A 27,491-nucleotide genomic window follows, 5' to 3' on the forward strand; every position below is an offset into this window, starting at 1 on the left:
ATTTTCTGAGGCTGGTAACTCTGGGTCTTCCATTCCTGTGGCGGTCCTCATGAGAGCCAGTTTCATCATAGCATTTGATGGTTTTTGCGACTGTCGTTTCTCTTTGCTTATTTGAGCTGTTCTTGCCATAATATGGACTTGGTCTTTTACCAAATAGGGCTATCTTCTGTATACCCCCCTACCTTGTCACAACACAACTGATTGGCTCAAACGCATTAAGAGGGAAAGAAATTCCACAAATTAACTTTTAAGAAGGCACACCTGTTCATTGATATGCATTCCAGGTGACTACCTCATGAAGCTGGTTGAGAGAATGCCAAGAGTGTGCAAAGCTGTCATCAAGGCAAAGGGTGGTTATTTGAAGAATCTCTTATATAAAATATATTTTGATTTGTTTAACACTTTTTTGGTTACTACATGATTCCATATGTGTTATTTCATAGTTTTGATGTCTTCACTATTATTCTACAATGTAAAAAATAGTAAAAATAAAGAAAAACCCTTGAATGAGTAGGTGTGTCCAAACTTTTGACTGGTAGTGTACGTTTTCTCAACAACAGGTTATGGTCAATAATATCAAAGGTTGCACTGTAATCTAACAGTACAGGTCCCACAATGTTCTTATTATAAATTTCTTTCAACCAATCATCAGTCATTTGTGTTCATTCAGTAAATGTTTGTGTCAGTGCAGTACATATTTGAATCTAATGAAAATGTATTCACCTCTATAAAGCTGTGAAGAACTGTTATCCTCTTGCTCCTGGTGACAGCCTGTGGTATGCAATATCAGATACATTCGGTTTTAGTGCCATCTAGTGAACATTTTTAGTGACGTTGGTTTTTACCTTTCCACGATTGGTAGGGTTATGTCTCTGTCTCAAGGTGGCACTGTTTTCACAATAACTGTGGAAGAGTTTTTTCAAAATGATGTGAGCACCTCACAATGGTCAGATCATCATGGATAATGATGTACATTGTTGTTCCCACTAACACAAACTTTTTCTCAGTTGCTTACTAAAAAGTAAATTGATGCTTTTGTGCTTTATCAAGACTGTTGATACACTGTAGATGAAAATGTAATTCTTATTTGATAACATGTAATCACCTAGTCTATTTTATATGTACTGAGCACTGTGACATTGTGTTGCATGTCTAGTTACTAGTATACCAGTATCAACATAGTAAATGGGAAACACTAGAGTATGTTCTGAAGTGGTTCTGTACTGTAATGTAGGTCAAAGGTCATCCATCAGATGTTGACTGGCTCTCATTCAGGGGAATGTGGGGAGTGTGTTATCATGGTGTCTGTGATAGATCTCCAAATATTGACTTCCTCATGAAATCACACCCAACATCATTGTCTGTCTAAATGCTTCCTGCCTGCCTGCCTGGGCTGGGCTGGTGAGCTGCTCTATTCTCTGTGTCCCCTCTAGGATTGGAGGATATTGATTGGTTGTTTTGTGTCAGATAGACTTATTGACAGCCATATTCTAAGCAGTGGGGAAGGAAGGGATGAGCAGTGAGAAAGTGTACAAACCGGTTTCACACTGTAGATTATTATAATGAGGACAGGGACACAGCTGTTGGTCTACACTGGCCTAATTTTCCTGACAAAGACATTGTGTGTGTGGGGTGTGTGTGTGTGTTCAGTATGCACATGAGGGATTTCAGTTCTCACTTATTGTGTAAAATTGATGTAAGACATGTAAGACATACAATTCTTATTGCCCAGTAATTTTGTTGGCAGGTGTGTAGCTCAATTGTTCGACTAGGGCTGTGATGATTATGGAGTTTTGGGGAACAATTAATTGTCATACAAATGACCATGGTTATTGTCATAATAGTATATATACAGTGGGGAAAAAAAGTATTTAGTCAGCCACCAATTGTGCAAGTTCTCCCACTTAAAAAGATGAGAGAGGCCTGTAATTTTCATCATAGGTACACGTCAACTATGACAGACAAAATGAGAAAAAAAAATCCAGAAAATCACATTGTAGGATTTTTAATGAATTTATTGGCATATGATGGTGGAAAATAAGTATTTGGTCAATAACAAAAGTTTCTCAATACTTTGTTATATACCCTTTGTTGGCAATGACACAGGTCAAACGTTTTCTGTAAGTCTTCACAAGGTTTTCACACACTGTTGCTGGTATTTTGGCCCATTCCTCCATGCAGATCTCCTCTAGAGCAGTGATGTTTTGGGGCTGTCGCTGGGCAACACAGACTTTCAACTCCCTCCAAAGATTTTCTATGGGGTTGAGATCTGGAGACTGGCTAGGCCACTCCAGGACCTTGAAATGCTTCTTACGAAGCCACTCCTTCGTTGCCCGGGCGGTGTGTTTGGGATCATTGTCATGCTGAAAGACCCAGCCACGTTTCATCTTCAATGCCCTTGCTGATGGAAGGAGGGTTTCACTCAAAATCTCACGATACATGGCCCCATTCATTCTTTCCTTTACACGGATCAGTCGTCCTGGTCCCTTTGCAGAAAAACAGCCCCAAAGCATGATGTTTCCAACCCCATGCTTCACAGTAGGTATGGTGTTCTTTGGATGCACTCAGCATTCTTTGTCCTCCAAACATGATGAGTTGAGTTTTTACCAAAAAGTTATATTTTGGTTTCATCTGACCATATGACATTCTCCCAATCCTCTTCTGGATCATCCAAATGCACTTCAGACGGGCCTGGACATGTACTGGCTTAAGCAGGGGGACACGTCTCGCACTGCAGGATTTGAGTCCCTGGCGGCGTAGTGTGTTACTGATGGTTGGCTTTGTTACTTTGGTCCCAGCTCTCTGCAGGTCATTCACTAGGTCCCCCTGTGTTGTTCTGGGATTTTTGCTCACCGTTCTTGTGATCATTTTGACCCCACGGGGTGAGATCTTGCGTGGAGCCCCAGATCGAGGGAGATTATCAGTGGTCTTGTATGTCTTCCATTTCCTAATAATTGCTCCCACAGTTGATTTCTTCAAACCAAGCTGCTTACCTATTGCAGATTCAGTCTTCCCAGCCTGGTGCAGGTCTACAATTTTGTTTTTGGTGTCCTTTGATAGCTCTTTGGTCTTGGCTATTGTGAAGTTTGGAGTGTGACTGTTTGAGGTTGTGGACAGGTGTCTTTTATACTGATAACAAGTTCAAACAGGTGCCATTAATACAGGTAACGAGTGGAGGACAGAGGAGCCTCTTAAAGAAGAAGTTACAGGTCTGTGAGAGCCAGAAATCTTGCTTGTTTGTAGGTGACCAAATACTTATTTTCCAACATAATTTGCAAATAAATTCATTAAAAATCCTACAATGGGATTTTTCTCAATTTGTCTGTCATAGTTGACGTGTACCTATGATGAAAATTACAGGCCTCTCTCATCTTTTTAAGTGGGAGAACTTGCACAATTGGTGGCTGACTAAATAATTTTTTCCCCCACTGTATATATATATATTTTAATGCATGTAATGCATCTTTGAAAATTAGCTACAGCATACAGTACATACCTAATGAATACAACACAGCTTTGGTGACAACCCCGTCTCAAAAACAAATGGTATTGACTGGTTGGAACTTTTGGAAATGAAGCTTCTCCTCCCGACCGTGCCGTACTGCTCGTAAAAGAATTACCAACTTTACCCTCTTCATGTAAAAATGAAAAACTGCTTTTAAAAAAATTAAGTTGTATCGCCCCCTCCCTAAAATGAATGTATTATTAAGAAGATATTGATATTTTTCTTTTTCACGGTTCTTGTGCCAGCCCTATGGTCGATATCACTCCCTGTTCTAGGATAACACTAACATCCTGTTATGAACAACTGTGTGGGTCTCAGAACAGGCTTTACTCCTCCACTATACCTCCCACGGATTAATATTATTCCCACCTGTGGTGTCTCATTGTTGGAGGTCAGACACACTGTGAATCACCTACACAGTACAGTAGTTTTTTTTTGTCTGGAGTTGGAACTGAGGGGTAGGAAAGGAAATGTAATGCATGCAGTCTCACCCCCGCATGTCTGACATGGTAGTGTAATTAAGCACACACAATGAAGAATATGTCTGTGACCTTGCTGAGAACTAACTTTGTTAATCCTAATCCAGTCCTGACTCAGTTCCTCTCCTCCCCTGATTTAACCCAGACCTCCTATAGGGCTGTAGAACTGTCCTCAGCCACGAGTTTGATACAGTGCCTTCGAAAGTATTCAGACCCCTTGACTTTTTCCACATTTTGTTACGTTACAGCCTTATTCTAAAATTTAATAAATAAAATAAATTCCTCAGCAATCTACACACAATACCCCTTAATTACAAAGCGAAAATAGGTTTGTAGAAATTATTGCACATTTATAAAAAATTAAAAACAGAAATACCTTATTTACATAAGTATTCAGACCCTTTGCTAAGAGACTCGAAATTGAGCTCAGGTGCATCCTGTTTCCATTGATCACCCTTGAGCTGTTTCTACAACATGATTGGAGTCCACCTGTGGTAAATTCAATTGATTGGACATGATTTGGAAAGGCACACACCTGTCTATATAAGGTCCCACAGTTGACAGTGCATGTCAGAGCAAAAACCAAGCCATGAGGTCGAAGGAATTGTCCGTAGAGCACTGAGACAGGATTGTGTCGAGGCACAGATCTGGGGAAGGGTACCCAAAACAATCTACAGCATTGAAGGTCCCCAAGAACACAGTGGCCTCCAACATTCTTAAGTGGAAGAAATTTGGAACCATCAAGACTATTCTTAGAGCTGGCCGTCCGGCCAAACTGAGCAATCGAGGGAGAAGGGCCTTGGTCAGGGAGGTGACCAAGAACCCGATGGTCACTCTGACAGAGCTCCAGAGTTCCTCTGTGGAAATGGGGGAACCTTCCAGAAGGACAACCATCTCTGCAGCACTCCATCAATCAGGCCTTTATGGTAGAGGGGCCAGACGAAAGCCACTCCTCAGTAAAAGGCACATGACAGCCCGCTTGGAGTTTGCTAAAAGGCACCTAAAGGACTCTCAGACCATGAGAAACAAGATTCTCTGGTCTGATGAAACCAAGATTGAACTCTTTGACCTGAATGCCAAGCGTCACGTCTGAAGGAAACCTGGCACCATCCCTATGGTGAAGCATGGTGGTGGCAGCATCATGCTGTGGGGATGTTTTTCAGCGGCAGGGACTGGGAGACTAGTCAGGATCGAGGGAAAGATGATTGGGGCAAAGTACAGAGAGATCCTTGATGAAAACCTGCTCCAGAGCGCTCAGGACCTCAGACTGAGGCAAAGGGTCACCTTCCAACAGGACAACAACCCTAAGCACACAGCCAAGACAACGCAGGAGTGGCTTCGGGACAAGTCTCTGAATGCCCTTGAGTGGCCCAGCCAGAGCCCGGACTTGAACCCGATCAAACATCTCTGGAGAGACCTGAAAATAGCTATGCAGCGACGCTCCCCATCCAATCTGACAGAGCTTGAGAGGATCTGCAGAGAAGAATGGGAGAAACTCCCCAAATACGGGTGTTCCAAGCTTGTAGCGTCATACCCAAGAAGACTCGAGGCTCTAAACGATGCCAAAGGTGCTTCAACAAAGTACTGAGTAAAAGGTCTGAATACTTATGTAAATGTTATATTTCAGTTTTTTATTTTTTATAAATTTGCAAAACATTCTTAAAACTGTCTCACACCTCGTGGAGACAAAATGAGTCAGGCACTGTATAAGGCCCTGACCTAGCTAATGAACATGGGACCAAAGCCAAACTTGGTGAGTGTATGAAACAGGTATGAGAATGACAGATCTATAACTCACATTTGTATGTGAATTTTGTCGGGTCGCCCAAAAAGTTACATTTTGCAGCTTTAAGGAACCGCTTAGAAATAGCATGCCTGTGTAATTTGTTTGGTTTTTAAGTATCTGTCCATTGTTCCAGAGTTTTATGAAATGTGACCTAAAATGAATTACAATATGAATTAAATAATGTCCTTCCAAAAAAGTATAATTAAAGATGTTAAAAAGCAGCTTTTCTCTGTGCCCCTGCTTGGCCTGCTAGGAAACAACAGGTTGTTTGGCATATACTGGTAAAAAGCCAATGAGACGCCCTTACACTTGGATATTCAAATGAGCTCCCACGTGGAGGCACTGGGGCAGACTGCCTGAGCCCTGTTGTACCAAGTAAAATAGTGTGGATGGATTCAGGATGCACAATGGAACTACTAGGGCACTTTACTATTACAGCAATAAATGCAGACTGATTATTTCACAAGCCTGAGTCATTTCTGTCCTTTGCTTTGGTACTATGTTCCTGATATTTTAGTTGTTAACTACCCAACTAGCTAGTTGTGAAGCTAGCTAGCTAGCTACTGCTAGTACCTATATCAGTCAACAACAGCTAACTAGGTTTCCTCTTGACATCAACTTTTAGCTACAAACCACAGGATTTAAAATAGAATGGAATGGCGAGATGGTTGTTGTGTGGAGGATCTGCTTTGACTTGCTTTCTTGTTGGCTAGCCAGCTAGCTAAGTTAGCCGCGATAGCTAACTGCTTCCAAACAGCCAGCAGACCAACTGTTACAAACCACATAATTTGAAATAGAAGTGACTGGTGAGATAGTTGTTGCATAGGCTTTGTCCTGTATGCTAACACCAGCTGTGGATTGCTTGGCTTGCTAGCTAGCTTGCTTGTGTGCAGTCCTGAGCCCTTGTCTCCCATAGTCTCGAGAAGGATACTTACCCCAACCGGAGAATTTGCTGGACCAATCACATACGGGCCTATCTTATAATATAATAATAATATGCCATTTAGCAAACGCTTTTATCCAAAGCGACTTACAGTCATGCGTACATACATTTTTTGTGTATGGGTGGTCCCGGGGATCGAACCCACTACCTTGGCGTTACAAGCGCCGTGCTCTACCAGCTGAGCTACAGAGGACCCCTGGCAGAAGAGGATGATGTCATTATCCAATCAAATTTCAAGCGTTTTTTGAAACGGTTTGTATCAAAAACAAGTTTGAGGTGGGGTTATACTGAGTGTTTTCTCTCTAATTTATGCTTTGGCCACAACTACAAGTAAAGGATGAGTAAACAATATTATTTGGGTATGAGCAAACAGAATATGAGCTTTTTAAATTTTCACTGGACGGTTACTAAATAAATAATCTAGCATTGCAAAGACCAAAAACAGTCTTAAAAACACCCTTTATCTTATGAACAGATGGACATACCATGTATGTGACTTTACATATAGTATGAGCTCCTCCATGACAGAGCAATATCTATTGAAAGAAGGATTCACAATGCACATATCTGTAGAGACCAGCAACAATAGGGCTATGAGTCAGTAGTTAGATTCAGTGGTGAGATGACTGTGTAGAGTGACATTCTGGATATCTTTGTGTTCTGAGATACCAAGCAAATAGGCATGGGCAGGGGCGCAACTTTCACTGCGGACGGGGACATGTCCCCCCCACATTCTGAAATAAAAATTTTGTCTGCCCCGTCCGCAGTGAAAGTTGTGCGCACTGCCCATACCTATTTGCTTGGTATCTCAGAACACAAAATCATTGGAATGTGACGCAAAACGAGGCAACGGGTGTACTTCAGGACCATGCGGATGCCTCTGAGTGGTTGGGTAGGCTGTTTGGAGTGTTTATCCGACTGGATAAAAAATTAAAGTATTATTATTATTATTATGGCCCCCTCACTTCTAAAACCAAAGTTGCGACCCTGGGCATGGATTTGGTTAGGGACCAAAATCACGTAGGACAAATGTCCAATTTATCTGCTTGTGGTAGAATGCTAAATACAGTATATTTGTATGAGTTGTCTTCCCTTTTAGAAAAATTCTAGGGTAAGGTGAATAGTGCAACAGCAGCAATCAGAGCACAACCCTTTATTTAATTTTTGATAAGAAGATAGCATTCTTAACAGTTCACATTGACTTGAGTGGAGAGAGCCAAACCCCCCTATCCTCCTAGACGCAGCAACACTGAGCAAACATTTCCAAGTCATAATGTCTCTACAGTTTCCATTTGATGTGTAAAACATACTTCTCTGTACATACAGTGCATTCGGAATGTATTCAGACCCCTTCACTGTTTCCACATTTTGTTACGTTACAGCCTTATTCTAAAATTGATCAAATAATTGATCAATCTACACACAATACCCCATAAAGACAAAGCAAAAACAGTTTTTTAGACATTTCTGTACATTTATTAAAAATACAAAACATAAATACCATATTTACATATGTATTCAGACCCTTTGCAATGAGACTCGAAATTGATCATCCTTGAGAGGTTTCTACAACTTGATTGGAGTCCACCTGTGGTAAATTCAATTGATTGAACATGATTTGGAAAGGCACACACCTGTCTATATAAGGTCCCACAGTTGACAGTTCATGTCAGAGCAAAAACAAAGCCATGAGGTCGAAGGAATTGTCCGTAGAGCTCCGAGACAGGATCGTGTCAAGGCACAGATCTGGGGAAGGGTACCAAAATGTTTCAGCAACATTGAAGGTCCCAAAGAAAACAGTGGCCTCCATCATTCTTAAATGGAAGAAGTTTGGAACCATCAAGACTCTTCCTAGAGCTTGAGCAATCAGGAGAGAAGGGCCTTGGTCAGGGAGGTGACCAAGAACCCGATGGTCACTCTGACAGAGCTCCAGAGTTCCTCTGGGGAGATGGGAGAACCTTCCAGAAGGACAACCATCTCTGCAGCACTCCACCAATCAGGCCTTTATGGTAGAGTGGCCAGACGGAAGCCACTCCTCAGTAAAAGGCACATGACATCCCAATTGGAGTTTGCCAAAAGGCACCTAAAGGACTCTCAGACCATGAGAAACAAGATTCTCTGGTCTGATGAAACCAAGATTTAACTCTTTGGCCTGAATGCCAAGTGTCACGTCTGGAGGAAATCTTGCACCATCCCTACGGTGAAGCATGGTGGTGGCAGCATCATGCTGTGGGGATGTTTTTCAGCGGCAGGGACTGGGAGACTAGTCAGGATCGAGGGAAAGATGAACGGAGCAAAGTACAGGGAGATCCTTGATGAAAACCTGTTCCAGAGCGCTCAGGACCTCAGATTGGGGCGAAGGTTCACCTTCCAACAGGACAACAACCCTAAGCACACAGCCAAGACAACGCAGGAGTGGCTTCGGGACAAGTCTCTGAATGTCCTTGAGTGGCCCAGCCACAGAGATCGAACATCTCTGGAGAGACCTGAAAATAGCTGTGCAGCGATGCTCCGCAGCCAACCTGACGGATAGGATCCGCAGAGAAGAATCGGAGAAACTCCACAAATACAAGTGTGCCAAGCTTGTAGCATCATACCCAAGAAGACTCAAGGCTGTAATCGCTGCCAAAGGTGCTTCAACAAAGTACTGAGTAAAGGGTATGAATACTTATGTAAATGTCATATTTTAGTTTTTTAATTGTAATACATTTGCAAAAATGTCTAAAAACCTGTTTTTGCTTTGTCATTAGATTAATGAGGGGGGGGGAAATAATTTAATCAATTTTAGAATAAGGCTGTAACGTAACAAAATGTGGAAAAAGTATACGTAGTACATACTATGTTTCTTATTAAAACAAGGCGTGGCAGCATTCTGTCCTATATGATGTACTAATATACCGTAGCCTGTGTGTGTGTGTGTTGTATGGAATGGGACATCCACCAGCGTGGGAACTGCAGCAGAGGAAGTGTCTATTTACAGAAGAGCTCCTAGGTTCCCATGGACCCTTCTGGAGAATAGGAGAGCCTATTTAATTTAATTGTAATTTATTATTTATTTATTCAGAGAAAAATATTTGAGACCAGGGTCTCATTTTTAAGGGAGCCCTGATCACAGGAATAAAACAATCAAATACAATGTGACGCAAAACAGCAATCAATACAATGTCAATTGAAATAAAAAATACAGCACAATGCAAAATGTAAGAAAAACAGTTACATTCCTCAGCTACTAGGTCCTCAATCATCACTTTAAATTGCCCAAACAGCACCAGAACATCAAATTGTAATGAGTTTTGTAAATTGTTCCAGCAGTGAGGTGCATTAAAACTAAAAGCGGATTTAGCTAATTCGGTGGAGACCCGAGGAACCTCAAGAGTTAACCAACCCTGTGAACAGGATGCAGTATCAAAAGGTTGGCTGGTCCTCATTAAAGTCCCGTAGATCACGTCACTATTCCCTTTTTGTTTACAAAGCTCTACTACACAAGCTTCTGACTTAACTTACTTTGTTGGTGTAAAAAACACGAGTTACCAAACACGTTCCTAGTGGGCTGCTCAGCTGCAAAGGCCTGGGATACTGATGTATAACATGATAATGGCCAAAGAATCTCCTCCTGTACTCTACTATCATCACACACAAGTGTGAGGTTATCGCTATGACGGAGGCATGGTATGCATTTGTCCAACTGAGACAGGTGTGCGTGCATGCACACATTGATATACACACACACAAAATGTATGTCCAATTCAGAGTTCAATTTCATCTCTTCCCCAACCCCCTCAGTCTGGTTCCGGAACACACACTCTCCCACACCCAGTCCTCCCATGGTTCAGTGTGGATTCCTGAGAACTTGAGAAGTCATTAGGGGAGTTATGACTGGCATGTAGAGATAGGAAGTGGTAATTTTGATGACTCAGCTAAGGCATGAGCGATTGTGTTCCGCTAGCTGCTCACTCTGTTTTTGCTCTCTCTGACTCATCTGGATATATGTAGTCTTCTTGGGTGGGGGTGCTGTGTGAGTGGGGCATTCAGCTATGTGTGTGGGCAGGGAACGGGTCTCACTCAATGTGATGAAACTGACCCATTTCAGATGGATGTAGTCTGTCTGTTGTTCTTTGTGTTCAGAAGGTCTGGGTTCTGAAGAGGACCAGGAGGGAGTGACTGAATGGTAAGAATATGCTGGGTCATCCATGTATGAGTGCCGTTTGTGATGTCAATTTCTTTAGTGGCTGATGATGTTCCTACTATCAGAGGGTTTAGTGATGGAACTTTGTGGAGACATTGAGAACTGATGAGTAATAGAAACTGGTCACTGAAGTTAGGTTAGGTTAGGTTAAATGATATAGAGACCAGATGGATGTCCGCAGGCGTATTACCACTTCAAATGATTGACTTCTGTGTGAGTAGTAATATATGCTGCCTGCCAAACTTAACCACAAATTATATTCATTTGACAAACCAACATGGCATAATGTATTGATTGCAGCTGACTTTCAATTGAGAATTCAGTTTTTCTCTCCAGGCATTTTTTTGATGTAGGCTACAGTAGTCTACTTTTTGTAAGTTGCACATCACTCTACATTTTAAAAGTTTACTACTTTCAAGTAATTTAATTTCTAAACTGCGTTACGTGACTATCACAATACTGCTGCGCTTCTTGTAAATGTGTAGTCAGCATACTGTACTGTATATGCACAATGCATCTGTAATTGGCATATTCAAAGCAGAAGTGGAATCAATTTTATTTAACGCTTGACATGATCACCTAAATGTTTCCAAAGTCAAGATATCTCTTGTACTCAGTCCATTTTTTTATCATCAAGAACACGTCCAAATGTGGGCAATCTTTAAACAGATGCACCTCATTGGTTGTTTGCTAGATTGATTAACCCAAGGTTTTCTGTAAGGTATAGTATAATAAAAGTCCCGGTAATGTACAATATCCATATCATTTCTAATGGAAAAACTAGTAGTGTAGTGTAATGAAGTGTATAATAAAAGAGTCACACTGTATAACCCAAATCAGATGTTTAAGCTTTTAGTTGAAGTGGGAAGGAATCTTGGGTGAGGTATTTTCTGTGATATATGGGTCTCTATGGGTTACAGAATCCCCCATGCTTCTGGTTCTGCTTCTACTGCACCCATTTACTGTAAATGGAGTGTCTGTTGTGTTGTGGGCGTCTGTTAAGTGCTGGTAGTTTTGGTATTATTACCATGGTGCACACCAAGACCAGTCTAGCGTGGGTAGTTGAGCGTAGGAGGATATGACTGAGATTACTCAGCATTCTGTTACTGGGCAGAAAAAGGAGGCCTCCATGACATCTGCTACCTAAATTGTATAATTTTAATGTATCAGATAAATGCTGCAAAAATATTTAATGTGACATATTCTGAAGAACAACTATAGCTGCTAGTCAATTACGTTAGCGGATTTGGTGATAGGACAATCATTTAATTTGAGGGTAGATACAGTTTTGTAAATGTGTATTATAAGCTGATATTAATTTTGTAATTGCTTTGTAATTGATTTCCATTACCATTAGTATATATCTACCAGTCAAAAGTTTGGACACACCTAGTCATTCAAGGGTTTTTCTTTATTTGTACTATTTTCTACATTGTAGAATAATAGTGAAGACATGGAATCATGTAGTAACCAAAAAAGTGTTAAACAAATCAAAATATATTTTAGATGTTAGATTCTTCAAAGTAGCCACCCTTTGCCTTGATGACAGCTTTACACACTCTTGGCATTCTCTCAACCAGCTTCATGAGGAATGCTTTTCCAACAGTCCTGAAGGAGTTCCCACATATGCTGAGCACTTGTTGCCTGCTTTTCCTTCACTCTGCGGTCCAACTCATCCCAAACCATCTCAATTGGGTTGAGGTCGGATGATTGTGGAGGCCAGGTCATCTGATGCAGCACTCCATCACTCTCCTTCTTGGTCAAATAGCCCTTACACAGCCTGGAGATGTGTTTTGGGTCATTGTCCTGTTGAAAAACAAATTATTGTCCCACTAAGTGCAAACCAGATGGGATGGCGTATCACTGCAGAATGCTGTGGTAGCCATGCTGGTTAAGTGTGCCTTGAATTATAAATACATCACAGACAGTGTTACCAGCAAAGCACCATCACACCTCCTCCTCCATGCTTCACGGTGGGAACCACACATGCGGAGATCATCCGTTCACCTACTATGCATCTCACAAAGACACGGCGGTTGGAACCAAAAATCTAAACTTTGGACTCATCAGACCAAAGGACAGATTTCCAGATTTCCACCTGTCTAATGTCCATTGCTCATGTTCTTGGCCCAAGCAAGTCTCTTCTTATTGGTGTCCTTTAGTAGTGGTTTCTTTGCAGCAATTTGACCATGAATGCTTGATTCACGCAGTCTCCTCTGAACAATTGATGTTGAGATGTGTCTGTTACTTGCACTCTGTGAAGCATTTATTTGGGCTGCAATCTCAGGTGCAGTTAACTCTAATGAACTTATCCTCTGCAGCAGAGGTAACTCTTGGTCTTACATTCCTGAGGCGGTCCTCATGAGAGCCAGTTTCATCATAGCGCTTGATGGTTTTTGCGACTGCACTTGAAGAAACTTTCAAAGTTCTTGAAATGTTCTGTATTGACTGACCTTCAGGTCTTAAAGTAAAGATGGACTGTCATTTCTCTTTGCTTATTTGAGCTGTTCTTGCCATAATATGGTATTTTACCAAATAGGGCTATCTTCTGTATACCACCCCTACCTTGTCACAACACAACTGATTGGCTCAAACGTATTAACAAATTAACTTTTAACAAGGCACACCTGTTAATTGAAATGCATTCCAGGTGACTACCTCATGAAGCTGGTTGAGAGAATGCCAAGAGTGTACAAAGCTGTCATCAAGGCAAAGGGTGGCTACTTTGAAGAATCTCAAATATAAAATATATTTTGATTTGTTTAACACTTTTTTGGTTACTACATAATTCCATATGTGTTATTTCACAGTTTTGATGTCTTCACTATTATTCTACAATGTAGAAAATAGTAAAAAATAAAGAAAAACCCTGGAATGAGTATGTGTGTCCAAACTTTTGACTGGTACTGGATTTATCCTGCTACTGGTCACTATTACGCCTATTTACATGTACAGTGCATTCGGAAAGTATTCAGACCCCTTTACTTTTTCCACATTTTGTTATGTTACAGCCTTATTCTAAAATTGATTAAATAGTTTTTTCCCTCATCAATCTACACACAATACCCCATAATGACAAAGCAAAAACAGGTTATTAGAAATACGGAAATATCACATTTACATACATATTCAGACCCTTTACTCAGTACTTTGTTGAAGCACCTTTGGCAGCGATTACAGCATTGAGTCTTCTTGGGTATGATGCTACAAGCTTGGCACACCTGTATTTGGGGAGTTTCTCCTATTCTGAAAAACATCCCCACAACATGATGCCGCCACCACCATGCTTCACTGTAGGGATGGTGCCAGATTTCCTCCAGACGTCATGCTTGGCATTCAGGCAAAAATAGTTCAATCTTGGTTTCATCAGACCAGAGAATCTTGTTTCTCATGGTCTGAGAGTCTTTAGGTGCCTTTTGGCAAACTCCAAGCGGGATGTCATGTGCCTTCTGCTGAGGAGTGGGATCTGTCTGGCCACTCTACCATAAAGGCCTGATTGGTGGAGTGCTGCAGAGATGGTTGTCCTTCTAGAAGCTTCTCCCATCTCCACAGAGGAACTCTGGAGCTCTGTCAGAGTGACCATCGGGTTCTTGGTCACCTCCCTGACCAAGGCCCACCCCCGATTGCACTGCTCAGTTTTGCCCGGGCGGCCAGCTCTAGGAAGAGTGTTGGGGGTTCCAAACTTCTTCCATTGAAGAATGATGGGGGCCACTGTTTTCTTGGGGACCTTCTCAATGCTGCAGAAATGTTTTGGTACCCTTCCCCAGATCTGTGCCTCGACACAATCCTGTCTCAGTTGTACAAATATCTCAAGGATGATAAATGGAAACAGGATGCACCTGAGCTCAATTTCGAGTCTCATAACAAAAGGTCTGAATACTTATGTAAATACGTTTTTTTTTTTTTTTTCAATAATGTCTAAGAACCTGTTTTTGCTTTGTCTTTATAGGGTATTGTGAGTAGATTGCTGAAAAATGTTTTTATTTAATCAATTATAGAACAAAACGTAACAAAATGTGGAAATTGTCAAGGGGTCTGAATAATTTCTGATGGCAGAATGGGAGAAACTCCCCAAATACAGGTGTGCCAAGCTTGTATCGTCATACCGAAGAAGACTCGAGGCTGTAATCGCTGCCAAAGGTGCTTCAACAAAGTACTGAGTAAAGGGTCTGAATACTTAGGTAAATGTGATACAGTGGGGAAAAAAAGTATTTAGTCAGCCACCAATTGTGCAAGTTCTCCCACTTAAAAAGATGAGAGAGGCCTGTAATTTTCATCATAGGTACACGTCAACTATGACAGACAAAATGAGAAAAAAAAATCCAGAAAATCACATTGTAGGATTTTTTATGAATTTATTTGCAAATTATGGTGGAAAATAAGTATTTGGTCAATGACAAACATTTCTCAATACTTTGTTATATACCCTTTGTTGGCAATGACACAGGTCAAACGTTTTCTGTAAGTCTTCACAAGGTTTTCACACACTGTTGCTGGTATTTTGGCCCATTCCTCCATGCATATCTCCTCTAGAGCAGTGATGTTTTGGGGCTGTCGCTGGGCAACACAGACTTTCAACTCCCTCCAAAGATTTTCTATGGGGTTGAGATCTGGAGACTGGCTAGGCCACTCCAGGACCTTGAAATGCTTCTTACGAAGCCACTCCTTCGTTGCCCGGGCGGTGTGTTTGGGATCATTGTCATGCTGAAAGACCCAGCCACGTTTCATCTTCAATGCCCTTGCTGATGGAAGGAGGTTTTCACTAAAAATCTCACGATACATGGCCCCATTCATTCTTTCCTTTACACGGATCAGTCGTCCTGGTCCCTTTGCAGAAAAACAGCCCCAAAGCATGATGTTTCCACCCCCATGCTTCACAGTAGGTATGGTGTTCTTTGGGTGCAACTCAGCATTCTTTGTCCTCCAAACACGACGAGTTGAGTTTTTACCAAAAAGTTATATTTTGGTTTCATCTGACCATATGATATTCTCCCAATCCTCTTCTGGATCATCCAAATGCACTCTAGCAAACTTCAGACGGGCCTGGACATGTACTGGCTTAAGCAGGGGGACACGTCTGGCACTGCAGTATTTGAGTCCCTGGCGGCGTAGTGTGTTACTGATGGTAGGCTTTGTTACTTTGGTCCCAGCTCTCTGCAGGTCATTCACTAGGTCCCCCCGTGTGGTTCTGGGATTTTTGCCCACCGTTCTTGTGATCATTTTGACCCCACGGGGTGAGATCTTGCGTGGAGCCCCAGATCGAGGGAGATTATCAGTGGTCTTGTATGTCTTCCATTTCCTAATAATTGCTCCCACAGTTGATTTCTTCAAACCAAGCTGCTTACCTATTGCAGATTCAGTCTTCCCAGCCTGGTGCAGGTCTACTATTTTGTTTCTGGTGTCCTTTGACAGCTCCTTGGTCTTGAACATAGTGGAGTTTGGAGTGTGACTGTTTGAGGTTGTGGACAGGTGTCTTTTATACTGATAACAAGTTCAAACAGGTGCCATTAATACAGGTAACGAGTGGAGGACAGAGGAGCCTCTTAAAGAAGAAGTTACAGGTCTGTGAGAGCCAGAAATCTTGCTTGTTTGTAGGTGACCAAATACTTATTTTCCACCATAATTTGCAAATAAATTCATAAAAAATCCTACAATGAGATTTTTTGGATTTTTTCTCCTCAATTTGTCTGTCATAGTTGACGTGTACCTATGATGAAAATTACAGGCCTCTCTCATCTTTATAAGTGGGAGAACTTGCACAATTGGTGGCTGACTAAATACTTTTTTCCCCCACTGTATTTCCGTTTGTTATCTTTTATAAATTTCCCAAAAATTTCCCAAAACCTGTTTTTGCTTTGTCTTTATGGGGTATTGTGTGTAGATTGATGAGGGAACATCTAAAAAAAATATCAATTTTAGAATAAGGCTGTAACGTAACAAAATGTGGAAAAAGTCAAGGGGTCTGAATACTTTCCTAAGGCACTGTATATATTACCATTATTATATTACCATAAGTATTTATATATTCCTGCCTATATAATTCTGCCTCAAGGACAAGACTCATCCCAATAAATGTCAACCTGGCAAGGCCACAAAGTCATAAAATCTGATTTTAAACCTAACCCTAACCTTAATAACACTGCTAACCCTAATGCCTAACCCTAACCTTAAATTACGACCAAAAAGTCAATTCTGCCTCAAGGACAAGACTCATCCCACCTACCACTTATGCTGCTGCCATACTGTTTACTATTATTATTATTATTATTATTATTATTTATCCAGCATGTACATCCCTGCATGTACATATCTAACCCAAATACTCCAGTATCCCTGCACATTGTACATTTGATATTGGCACTGACCCTTTATATAGCTTCCTCTCTTATTTCTTATTTCTCGTATTTATTTTTATTTTTGATGAGATATAATATTTATATATTGAATACTGCACTGTTGGGTAGGGCTTGCAAGTCAATCATTTCACTGTACTTGTGCATGTGACAAATAAAACTAGTTTGCATAACATTTAGTTGAGTAGTTTTAGCAGTAAGGATTGGTCTTGAAATGTAAGCATCTCAACATGACTTAAAAGCTTTCTTCATACGGTGCAGAACTTGTCAGTTATCATGTTGTGTGGGTTGTGTTTACAAATTTTAATCTTCATTCAGAGTGGGAGGTTTTTGATTCCCTGTATAGATGATGTCAAATAGAAAATGTATAAATGTCAAGTTAATGTCACTGATGTATATGAGTAGTAGTAGCGTAGTTTTTGCATCCTGAGTGAAATGGAAGTAGTCATGAGTTCTGATCTGCGCTCAATGATTAATACCTATTACAATGAGTAATAATGACCTTTTCAGTACATCAGGTGTGTGTATCTAGTAAGACACAGCAGATTTCTTCTAATAATACAGGCCTAATGTGTGTGTGAGGGTTTCAGTGTGTGTCAAGTGTTTCGACAGGAATGATTGTGGTTGAGCTCTTACAGAAAAACCACATGATTTCAAATGTGGAAAATCACATGATTTCACATGAAATTTCACGTGAAAACGTGTTTTTGGAACTTCACATGTGATCACAGGTTTCCACGTGTAGTTTCATGTTATCACATGTTGCTTTACATAAGATCACGTGATCACATGAAAACATGTGTTTTTGGAACACTTCACATGTGTTCATGTGAAATTAATGTGTTTTTTCCATAATGTTAGTTTAAACCCTCTGGCCTTGATTCAAAAGAAAAACATAGGTTTACCAGTAGTTAAACTACTAAAATATTTAGTTGTATGTGTCACATTTTGAATAACTGTTTTGGACTCAGCAGTTTTTAAACTACAGTATGCTTGCAATATGGACTATGGGATTCAGTTGTTTTCACAGTGGCACTATATTTATAGCATGAAACAAAGGAATAGAATTACACAACAACATGCTCATTCAACAGTTTATGTTGACAAATACATCAACACAAATCAAATCAAAATGTATTGTTCGCATACACAGTTTATCAGAGGTTATAGGGGTCCAGACAAATGCTTGTGTTAATAGCGCCTAACAGAGCAGCAAAAATGTCAAACAAGTACACAAATAAACAAGAAATCACGAATGTCAGAACGAATCCAGTTAACATCCCAAACCACACTGTATCAGTAATCCAAATGCAATCTATGCGTATATACACCATAAATATATACTTAGAATGTTATGTACAGCAGTGGATATATTACAGTGAGCTATGTCGAGAATCCAGTGTATAAACAGTGTAACAAAATGCAATGTACAGTAGTTGATATATTAGAATGAGCAATGTGAAGAATACAGTATATGAATACAGTGTGAAAAACAGTATTAAAGAAACGGTCCAGTATTTCATGTCTCTAGGCTATATACATGTGACAGCAGCGTTGGCTGTGTGAGTGTGTGTGTATGTGCATGTGTTTGTAAGTATGGGTGTATGTGTGTGTGAGTGTATATGTGAGTACAGGAGTCTGCGTGTGTATTAGGTGTGTGAACGTGTGTGTGTTTTGTGTAAGTGAGTCTATCTTTGTCTCTTAGTACAGGAGATGGTGCGATGGCTGTTCAACAGTCTGATGGCCTGGAGATAGAAGCTGTACTGTCTCTGTCTGCTAGATGGTAGCAGAGTGAACAGACCATGACTCGGGTGGCTGAGGTCCTTGATGATCATTTTGGCCTTCCTTTGACATCGAGTGCTGTCCTGGAGGGAGTAAGGGCAGGCAGCATGCCCCCGTTGATGCGTTGAGCTGACCGCACCACCCTCTGGAGAGCGGTGCAGTTGCCATACCAGTAGGTGATGCATCCCGACAGAATGCTCTCAATAGTGCATCTGTAGAAGTTTATGAGGGTCTTAGGAACCATGCAAATGTATTCAGCCGCCTGGGGTTGTAGAGGTGCTGTTACACCTTCTGAGAGTTATTTCTCAGAAATAAGGGTTGTCTGGTCCTTCCAGAAATGATTGGCAGGTTATAACCAGTAGATGGCGTTACAGTCCCAGGAAAGCCTCTGAGCTCTGAGTTTTTGCCGCAATGAAAAGGGCAATTGGACATTTTATAACACCTCATTGTACTTTTTTTTTTCGTTTCAACATGGTCTTGTAATGCAACGATAACCGAGTAAAATATCTTATTTCATATATGCCTAACGTTTATATAGTTCTGTATGTATCACATTAGAATAGGCCTATATTGAGTGTAGTGCAATAAAGCAGTGGTCCTATAACACAGTTTACTCATGTACCCGCTGTTCATTGTGACTTATACAGTCTCTATATACATACATTATTAGCCTGCAATATATGTAGTGTTATTTTTGACAAAACCACAGGCAAATGTGGAAACAACATTGATTCAACCAGCGTGTGGGGAAACATTTTTTTCATGGCACTTCGATACCGAAGTGACTTTTTCGTAGCAGGTTAGGAGTCTGAAGTTAAGGTTAGGAAAAGGGTTAGGGTTAGCGAAAACGCTATCCTAACATGCTACGAAAATCACTTTGTATCGATGTGCGGTGAAAAGAGTGTCCCACAGTGTGTGCGCAGTGGGTTACTTTCGTAAATTGCTCACTCAGAAAACGCCAAGTCATCTTCTTCAGAATGTTTTGCTAAAGTGATTTCAGAATATGTGTGATAACAATATATCAACACATATTACAGTCTCATACTAATGTTCTATAATTGTGTCAGTCTATTTAATTTGGTTATTGCGATAACATGGAATAGCCTACACCACATATTATTTCAACGTCTTGAAATTCAGAATAGATTTGAAAATTATTGATGCATCTTAGTCAACTAAGCTATTCAAATATATTGCTTAACAATGTAGGCCTAATTGTAAAGAATCGTATAACCGAAAATGTAATGTAATGTTTGATGAATTTATCGAAATGTCATAGATCTACAACTCTTATGTGCTTTTTTGTTTTGAGAAAACAGGTTGATATGCTCAGTAGCCTAAACCTAGTGAATTAACCAAAGGCTATTGTATTATTTAAAAAACTTTGAGAGCAAAATGTATAATAGAAAACTATGCATGGCAAGCTACCCGTAAATATTGCTTATCAAATCAAATCAAATTATATTTGTCACATGCGCTGAATATAACCGGTGTAGACTAACGTCAAATGCTTGGTTATCAGCCCTTCCCAACGATGCAGAGTTTAAAAATAGTTACACACGAGGAATACGAGACACAATAATGGAGCGATATACAGAGAGCACGAGTACCAGATCAGTGTGCAGGGAGGGGTACGAGGTATTTGAGGTAGATGAACATGAAGGCAGGGTAAAGTATGTTATGAATTAATGCAAGCATTTTTTCTTTGGTAAAAAAGTAAACCTTAATATAAGGCTAGTTGCAAATAACCTACTAGTGTAGATACAATCCTGGTTAGGCCTATATATCATTTTTAGAAATTAACTGTTGTTCCTTTTTTGTTTTGATTAGAGTATTTGCATCCATAACAGCAGTTGCACATGTGTAGACACAAACGCGAAACTATGAGTTTGTTTATTTATAGGCCTACTGCTTTCTGAAACAACAAAACGATCAAATGTCACAAATTGTGCTGAGACATCCTGTTTGATAAGGATTTGATAAGAATAGGCCTTCCCTGACATTTAGCTAACTTGGTGGAGGTTTGGATATGACTATTTGGAGCAAATTTATGCAACGTGCAGCACTGTAGGGAGTGGTAGCCTTGAGGTCAATATAAAACACCTGCAGTATCTATTTGTTTTTTAAACATGAATACATATTTTACTGGTGAATATAAATCCAATATCAAATAGAAAGATTTTGAAAATAATCATCATGATATTGAAATACTGATTTAGAAGTGCACATTATTTCCCTGGAAGCATACTGCAATATCAAAGATTGAATGAAGCAATGAAATACAAATGAGATACACATTTCTTCTGTAATAGGCCCATTTTTACACTTGTAAACCATGACAAGGGTTCATTTAAAAAGGAGGACATGACACAGATTGGTTAAGATTTTGTGGCTATGATAAGCAGGCTTGATTTGGGAAAACTCAATGACATTGTCTCTCACAGATCTGTAGTCACTGATACCAGAAATGGGTGTTAAAAGATGTGTGTTAAATGTCACATAAATGTAACTTGTAGCCTTCAGTAAAAAAGTGTTATATTGGTCTCTAGAGTTCTGGAGAATTGTGCACAGCTAGAAGCCTATTGTGTCGAAGGAAAGTTGTGACTGGCCATTTCTGAGTCAAACACCTCCACAGTCTGTGGTTATGGCAAATCATGATGCTTATCCTTTAAGTATTTTTCACTTTCAGTCACTGGAAAAAATATGAGAAAGTCATCATAACTTTAAAGAGATGTATCCACAAGATAGGGCCTACTGCTTTATAAATCAAGTAATACTTTTTGATTTCATGCCACACTCTCCTTATCTCCAACCAAGCAAAATGGTTCCCTCCTGCATGAAGAAAGTACAAGGGGTTTGGTAAATATACACAAATTATTTCAGTCTATGGATTCTGTAATTTGTAGTAAGTATGAGGTTTGCTATTTTCATGAGAACCTTTTTGCATTGAACAGTTACATCCTTGATTAGGCGTTGTGCCTCTCTTTGTTTGACAACAAGTTTGTTTGTGTGTGTGTATGTGGGCGCTCGCGCATCGAGCTCTGACCATCATCCAGTACCTGACAGTAGTGTTTTGACATGTGCCTTGCCTGTACTGATTGTTTGGGCATTGATTGTCAAAAGAAGCTGAGTTAGTGTGAGCGTGCAGTGTAGAGAGACAGAGGGATTTAAGGAATAGACAGCAGAGCTGTAGAATGAGCTGTGTCTAACTAGAAGACCACTTAATCCAAATCACTTTGTGGAAATCTGTCTTCATGACAAAGGAGACGTTAAGAAAACATGACAACAGAGGCACTGAGCACTTAGGGAGATTTAGGTCGAAATAATACAAGATAGCATAACATGATTAATCTATTTCTGATGTGTCCATCCCATTGTCCTACCTCACAGCATCTATTTGTCTAGGTGGTGTTATAATCTTAAAGTATTATTATGGTCACTTTTATGTAGATGTCCGTAATAACTATGTCACACATCCTAAAGATGCACACGACATAGCTCGGCTAGAGTTGCAATAGGTTTATAGGAACAAAAAATATATATTTTAGTTGACACAATTAAGGTAAAATGTGTGTAACATAAAGTAATGTTATTAGCCTTACTGTTGTTGTTTTTTTGAGAAGAGTCACATTGTAATATTGTCCTTGGGTATCTGACAGATACATTGTGACAGTAAGCAAGTGAAAATAAGAGGATGACATAACTGGTGATTGAAACAGATTGCATCTATGAAACCCTAGCCGCTGAAAAGGTATTGTAGGCCTACAATATACCAACCTGAGACAGAGTGAAACTTCAGTGGACTTTGACGTAACAATTTGAAAGCTGTTTGACTGTGCAATTGTTCTCCTCTGAAAAAGGAAATTGAGCAAGGGTCTGGTTTTGAAGACCATGTCATAGAAGTTTGAGATGTGACATACCCTTGATACTCATCGTTACAAAACATGCCGTATATAGAGTAAGCCTATGTTACGTGGCCATGAGGAAACACAACAAACTCACATTATAAAAGCAAACAACATTTTGAGACTTAATAGTGGGTTATTCATGTTCTTCAGAACGAAATATTAGTTTTAATTAAAGACATACTCCGATAAGTGAGGGTTGATTTTATCCACACAGACAAAAATGATGTACTGTAATGTACTACAATACAATAACCTGTTCCAAACTATACCATCACTTTGGGTATTTTAAAAATGTCAGCGTTGACCTTTCTAATTAGTGTTTCTGATGTTCATTTGAGTTGGAGTGCATTATCTAGATGCTTATGCATTATTGCCATGGCATTTTAAAAGAGAACTGAGGAGAGGTATGAATGTGACCCCTGACCTTTCAAGGTCATGTTAGTCAAGTCAAACATTATACACATGGCTAAGAATTGCATGCTGATGGCAATTATAAATCTCTAGTACAGTGTAATATAAATATACAAATTACAGTTAATGCATTTCAGGTTAAAAGGACAATTACACAAAGTTCAGAGCTGTCTAGACAGTCCAGATACAGTCCAGGCAGATGTTTCAGAGATGATTGTTTATGACACCCTAAAGCTGGACTTGCTCAAATAGGTTTCAGAGTTAGGCAGTCTTCAGTGTGTATATATGTACACATCATAATACTGCATTAAACATTGAATCTGATGACTATCAATTTGCCAATAGTATAGGGCAATGTGAATAAAGCAACAATAACTTATAACCATCAATATGACATTCTGTTTGTGTGAGAGAATGTGTAAGGTTCCCACAAAAGGAGGGACATTTAAGCACTGAGCAGTGAGTCAAGGTGCGCGTGGGCTTGTTTTGAATGCACAGATGGCACCAACCAAACACATAGGATGTTGAAATGTCACCCAGAAATATCAAATCCTCCACAAAATATCTGTCTGAGCTTTTTCTGAAAACCACAAACCTTTCTCAGTTTTGTTTTCAGGCATAATTTGTTTGACCTGGAAGTTGGTTTGTTTTTGTTCATGTAAAAGTTAAATTCACATTCTTGGAACTAGCTGGAAGTTGGTGATATTGTTAATGTATTTAACAGTAAAATGCACATTATTGGAACTACCGCCTGGTATCTTGCTTGTTCTTTTGTAAAACTTAATTTAATCAAATTAGGTGCTCCAGTTTCACTGTATTTTGGTACAGATGGTATTTTGGCACAAATGGTATGAGAGGAATTATGTTAGGCCATGCAAATTGGGATGGACTATCACTAACAACAAGAGAATACAGTTGATAATATGTAACAAATTAATGAATGTCCTCTATAGACATTTACCTGTAGAACTTCAGGACACTTTTGTGTAGGATCTTAATTTGATCACCCTGTTGCAGGAGAACGTTCCTTGTAGTGTATTTGAGGTTTAAAAAGACTTCTGAAGTTTGTAATTTCCCCTTTAAAATTTCAGACTTGATTTTCCCTTACGAAAAATGTATCAACCCCTACAAAAATGTCCATTAATTATAATCCACATAAACATTCACATTTCCTGATAGCAAAGTGTGTGTCAACACTCCCACCTGTGGTTGTGTGTGACATTCGGGTTGCTCCTAGCCAGACTGTGGGAGGCCTGCAGACTCTTAACAGCTTTCACACGGGCACAAAATGTCTGCTGCACACCTCAGTCCATGTGATGTGGATGGAGTCTGTTACTCTACAGTGTTCAGAAAATAGAAGATTAATTCACTGATGGCTAGAATTGTCTGATTTTTATGTAAAGAAAATGCTACATTTTTAAGGCACATATACATATAAATGCCTTTAGGAGCTTGTACAACTTAACCCATCATAAAACATAATCTAAGGTTGTATGTATGTATCACTGTTTAAATTTGTGTTATCATTTGAGTCTTTATAAACAAGCAATGCATAGCAAAATATGTTACTTTCTCATGGACTTTCAGTCCTTGAATCCATAGCTTTATTTACTAAACAAACTGGCAGTGTCAAGTTGTTGAAATTGCATATTGTGCTTCTATGGTGTCACGGTTTTCACCTGTAAGCAGCTGTATTTCAAGTTACAGTCAAACTATACATGTTCAGTCATTTATACATTTTAGGTAAATGTCAGATGAGGTTAATGTGCTTTCAGATGGAGGAAGGGTTACGTCTGGCTTTTGTTTACGTCACCATGGTGGCTATAGTTGTCCTTCTGAAAAGTGATTTTCTTATTTGTGTGAGTTTCAGTGTTGATCGTTGGGGTTCGTTATTACGTTGGAGTGATTGGTCTTTATCTCCAGTGCCCAATGTCAACCTTCTCTCTAAGATCGTTTTTAAATTGAAACCAGTTTGAGCCCTAAATGTAACTTCAGTCTATTAACTTTCATCATGTTACAGATCATGGTAATGTCATGCTTCACAATTCAGCTTGAAATGGGTGGTACTGTTTTGAGAACATTGCTGTCTTTCCTCCTCTTGTTGCCTCAGCCTCTCTCTTCGGAGGGAATTCCAAATGGTACAGTAACTCTGTTAAGCATCATGTTTTGAAGCTGTAAGTGTATCATAATTCCTTTTCTCTATCTTTATCTCTCTCTCTTTCTCTGTCTGTGACAAATAAAAAGGTGGGAAAAGACTCGGCAAGTCTGCCCACGGCTCTGAAATCCTCTCAGTTTAACCACGGAACGCATCAAAGAAACGCTCTCAAAACCTCTTCTGTGTCATCTGACTAATTTTGATAGTGAAAATGCACAGTAAACCCTATGTTTAGTATTTTTACAAGCATGCTGTCATGTTTTCTGTTAAATATAGAAATGGGTCAAATGATCTGTTTAAAGTAAGAGTTGTTTATTTGATTTGGAAACAAATTCACACTTAACAAACCCAGTACAAATTGTTGACCTAAATATGTATATTATTTTATATGTATATTTCTTCATGATAAACAGCTAATTGTATTCTATGAAAAACTGAAGTGTTTGTTATTTTTGTTAAAGGCCTCAAAATTTTTGTTAGGCCTTAACTTTGAGTGTTTATTAATAAGTCAAAAGTTGACCAGATCAGCATTCATTAAGAAATGATGTAATAAACTGTAGTAGCTCATTAATATTGTAACCTATTTGTGTTAGACTTGTTTTTATATAAATACATCCAGAAGTCATTCTGAAACTATGATGGCTGGGGTGATAATATTACAGGCGCTCAGGGGAAATTTGCCTCATGAAATGTTCTTTCACAACCCACTCAGTTTCGATAGGAAAAATCGTTAACCTTTTCAGCAACAACAAATGCCTATCAAAAAAACAAGTGCAATATATTTTAAGGCTCTATTTCTTTTTTTACCTGAGACACAGACTACTGGTGGAAATGATTGGTTCACAAAAGAAAGCATGGTAATCTAAAGCATATATCTACCATCCAAACACAGTCTTAGTTAATCACAAATTAGTTTAAGGCAATAGTTGTACATTTCCCAAAAAATTTTCCTTTAGCTTGTATTTAATTTTGATGAAGTTTAGACAGTTTGTGTATTTCCTGTATCACGTTGATACAGTGTGTTGAAGTGTGTTATTGCTATCATGTAGGTTACTGTATGTGTTGGTTTCCTGTAATATTTAGATGACTCCATGGTATAATTTAATTGTAGGTAGTTATAGTTTTCTGGAATAGTTTAAAGTGTACTTAGTTGTAGAATATGGACTCCCTGCTTTCATGACCATAAAGAAGGCACATTACACATTTAGTTGTAAGTGTTCTTTTTTGTTGTCATGAGTAAAGTGTATACAGTATCCTGTATTATTGTGATGGCTGTCAGTTTGGTGTACAGTATAATGTTAGTGAGTGGCAGATATTTCCACAGTATGTTTGTTTTAAAGCTGAGACCTGTCACTCGTTTCACCTGTCCAGGCCTCTTGATCTCCTCAGATTTCCATTAGTCAGATTGTGTGATTATTTATGTGTGAGAAATAGTCCTTAAAATCCTGTATCCACTTATCATGTTACCCCAACTGTAATATTTAGCAATATTTGCATAGCTATAACCTCTTGATTAAGCTTGCTGCTGTGTATCTTAACTGCTGTCCTGTGTGTGGGAATTTGTTTCTCTTCAAATGAACACTGGTCATTTGTATCTGGTTTATATGGTTTTGATGGGGATATGACATCTAAGTCTCAAATTGGAAATCTTGTAAGGCCTGATGTAATATGCCCTATTTAATAGACAGACACAGGGCATGGTTAATCAATGTGTGTGTATATTTTAGGACTTGCTATATGCTTCCTTCATAGGAAAGGTATGTTGAAAGTGGAAACATTACAGGATTTAGACTTGTTTTTTAGCTGTTCTGAACCAATGCAGATATTAGCCTCACTTCCTGTTTGAAATAGGTGCTATTTTTAAATGGCTTAGGCATACCGCTTATTTAAAAAATGTCTTGGTTTGTTTTGTTGTTTTTCCTCCTTGTTTGAGTATATTACAAAACCCTAAATAATACAGTGTGACTGTTAATTAATAGAATC

The 27,491-nt window shown here is 39.4% G+C and overlaps 1 long non-coding RNA gene across 1 annotated transcript in view; it reads left to right on the forward strand.

The window, feature by feature from the left end:
- The window catches only part of LOC311132755, a 39,671-nt gene that overhangs the window by 5,750 nt on the left and 6,430 nt on the right, over positions 1 to 27,491 (forward strand). The gene's annotated exons all lie outside the window — the stretch shown is intronic.

This window comes from Coregonus lavaretus, assembly GCF_964263955.1.
Source record: "Coregonus lavaretus genome assembly, chromosome: 1".
Taxonomy (NCBI): Eukaryota; Metazoa; Chordata; class Actinopteri; order Salmoniformes; family Salmonidae; genus Coregonus; species Coregonus lavaretus.